Raw genomic sequence first — 3,696 nt, forward strand, 5'->3', positions numbered from 1 at the left:
CTTATAATGATTTTTAAAAATGTTTATTCCTGATTGTTTAGCATTTCTAATGCAAATCCTGCTTGCTGCTCTAGTAATTATGTTGGAAGATGCTAGTGCAGTTCTTCTTGGAGGCACAGATGGACGGAAATTCGAAGCACATTTATGGGATAACAGTTAATCTTCTGAAGGGCTTACACTGAAAGGAAAACAAGGTGCACACACCTCTGTAACTGGGTTTAATTTATAATGCTTCTGTTGATAAGGTAGTTGGCTCTTTGGTTGAATCCAGTCCGTAGCTTCTGCCAATTTCACTGCATCCCCATTTTTAATGCGAGGAAACATCAGGAAAACAACAAATTTTTTCACCATATGACATAGAACGATTTTTTAATTCTGAATTTGGATGTGCTCTTTAGGTGGCATTCATTCCATGTCTTTTGTTGAATTTTTTATCTAAGTTTGATGATAGGGTGTGTGCAGACTGTTGATGCACACTGTATAGACTTTGTAGCTTGTTTTATTTTATACAAGAAATTCAAGTGCATTTGGTAACATTATGTACAGCAGAAACCATGAGGAGCATTGGCAAGCTCAAATAAAGGTAGCTTCTAGTAAGGAAATTTACCTTGGAAGTTGGAACATTTTTGCGAGTAAGCTTAGCTAAGTTTTTATTTTGTGTGTAATAGATGAAAAAAATCTTACGAGAAACAAAGAGGTCAAAAACTTACTTTCATTTGTTTGTAATTTAGGTTCTGAGGAAGAAGCTACCAGGGCCTATGACATTGGTGCTATTTAGCTCAAAGGTGTAAATGCTCTTACAAACTTTGAAATTAGTGACTACTTGTAGGTAGACTTAAAAGAATTAGAAAGTTTTCCAAAACCTAAAAAGTTGAGGGGAGAAATATATCTTCAGCCTCGACTTTGGATATTTCCACTGCAAGAAATCATAAGGTGCAGAATCTCGGCTCTTTTGCCTGACCATTCAACAGCAGTGCTGCCAAAGTAAAGGATGACAACACTCATATAATGGCTAGTGTTTGTAGATCAAGCTCAAATAACTAATGCTGTTGGGGAGCATGACTTGGAATCATGTAATTGATAGTTGTAGCTTAGGGCTTAATTTGTGTGTGCTTCCATTTTATTCTTTTTCAATCATCCTAAGTTTCTTTGTAGAAGTTTGTACTCACCTGCACTGTATTTGATAAGTAATAGTGGAGATAATGATAGAAACTTGTTTATTTCATGCTGAGAGCTTTTGAGCTCCCAGAAACAGGGAAATGGGTGGTTGTATAGAAAAGCATAAACGAGTTCATTTTTGTAGTTGTTGTTTAGCAATAAAATCAATTTTCAATGGATAGAATTTGCTTGGTAGATGTATTTTGACCGTAATATATATGCTTTGTAATGTCTTGACCCCTTGGTAAAATGTGGAAGAAAAAGCTTGTTTTTGTTGTTTCTAAAGAGGGGCAGCTTGATTTTCATATTAGATCACATTATATATTATATAATGTAAGAGAGAAATCTAAGGAACAACATATAAGTATTATACCTAAGTTTTGCCTTATTAATAAAAGCTTAATTTTAAAAGTTTTGCCTTATTAATAAAAGCTTAATTTTAAAAGTTATGCCCCTAGTGGTCACACTCATTATGTGGAGTGGCTAATTTGCGATAAAGATTTTAGTAAATTACAAAATTTCTTCCACCATAAGCTGTGGTGGTTTAATTAAACTCCAAATTTTAAAAAGTGTTGATTTATACATGAACTCTTGAAATGTTTTAAATTGACACTCTAATGGGTTGCTATTAACTAAAAATACTGTAATAGATTTACATAAATTATGACTAAAACACTAATAAAAAAAATCACTAGAAAATTTATATTATATGAGCTCATGTTACGCTCAAATTATATCATATCATTATTATATAATAAAAATTGTGTCTTATAAGTTGTGATTGGATCAAGTAGTCACCCTCTCCTTTTGATATTATACTTAAAAATTTAATTTAAAGTGAAACTCTATTGCCAAATTTTAATTTTTTTTTTAAATATTCTGATTAAATTTCTAATACCCAGATTTAAAAAAAAAAATCGCTAATTATTTTATATTATATTATTTTTATAATCCACCATAATCTTTTATTTTAATAACATATATTGGGTTGTAATGTTGTATATGCCATATGCACTATGTCATATACATTATAAGTATTATAAATTGTTCACCATAATTTTGTCATGTAACTTACTAAGTACATCAATTAACATTATTTGCATAGTTCACTGACTCTAGATGGTCATCTATTATTAAAGATTCAATAAAATAAAAATACTACTCCAATTGAAACTTAATTATTAAAAAAAATTTTAAAAAAAATCAAAAGAAGTTTTATTATTTATTTTAAATTATTTTATAATCAATTGTACTCTTTGGTTTTGATAAAAATTTTATCTTATTGGATGTGACTTTGTCAAGTAGCTTAAAGTGTTTTTTTCATTAATTTTACTAATCAATTTTAATTATAATTTTGTATTTTTTTTCATACGACATAAATCTAGTCTAACACTAACATAATATTAAAACCAAGAGATTGTGGAAACATCTTTTGCATGTAAAATTAAGTAACCTTTATAAAATATCAAAGCAAATTTTATTTGAGAAATGAGCCAATGAGCATATTTGCCATCATTTGGATCACATTTTTTTTAGACAATCACACTTTTTGGGAAGATGCATAAAACATAGAAGACATGTATATTACCTATAATTCTAAAATCATATGGCTTGTTATTTAAAGAAATTGATAGGTAATATATTAAAAAATTTATATATTAAAAAGTTTATTGAGATATTGGTGGGAATTAATATGAGTGAACATATGAAATATTCACCATTTTATTGTGGCATGATTGTTGGTATTATGGTTGGTGGGAATTAGTTTTACTCATATTATTGATATTTTTTTGATAAATTAGTTACACAAATTTGCTAAATATGAAAAAACTTTTGATGAGGATAAAATTATGCTGACAAGGGTGACGGTACATACCTGACAAGGGTGACGGTGCAGACCTGACAAGGGTGACGATGCAGACTTAACAAGGATGACGAGATGGTATTGCCGTCAGCATTCCTTCAAGGCTGACGGTGACCTAAAGTAAAAGAACTCCACATAGGGCCGAACATCCTGAAGTTGACGGGATAAGCGTAGACTGACGGGATAACATAAACTGACGGCGTCAGTCTATGGAATGTTTGTTCTGCACGTTTACGTGTACAAGTAAATAACTTGCTCCCCACGTTTCATGAAACCTAAGGACTCCTATATGGAAAGAATCCCGTAAAATACGCCCAAGAAGACTCCTATAAGGAAAAGACTTCTACTCCAAGGAAAAGAGGGGCAGCCCTCTCTACTATAAAAACCCAAGTACCCTCACAAACCAAGGTACGCATAATTTACCTTCTCTAGCACTCTAGAGCAGTGAGAATAATTCTAACTTGACCTTCGGAGGATGTTTGGCCGGTACCACACCGGTACTCCCCGCTAGGTTATTCCTTTTCGTTGTGCAGGTGCCATTTGCGATCGTACGAGGAACGTATGACTTACTGGTGGACAAATTTCCGGCATCATCAACTTTTATATGACTATTTTGCACGCTCAAAGAACTAATTGGAAGATTTTGATCAAATCAAATTAGTGATAATTGTTAA

The sequence above is a fragment of the Quercus robur genome, chromosome 3 (assembly GCF_932294415.1).
Source record: "Quercus robur chromosome 3, dhQueRobu3.1, whole genome shotgun sequence".
In the NCBI taxonomy this organism is placed as follows: domain Eukaryota; kingdom Viridiplantae; phylum Streptophyta; class Magnoliopsida; order Fagales; family Fagaceae; genus Quercus; species Quercus robur.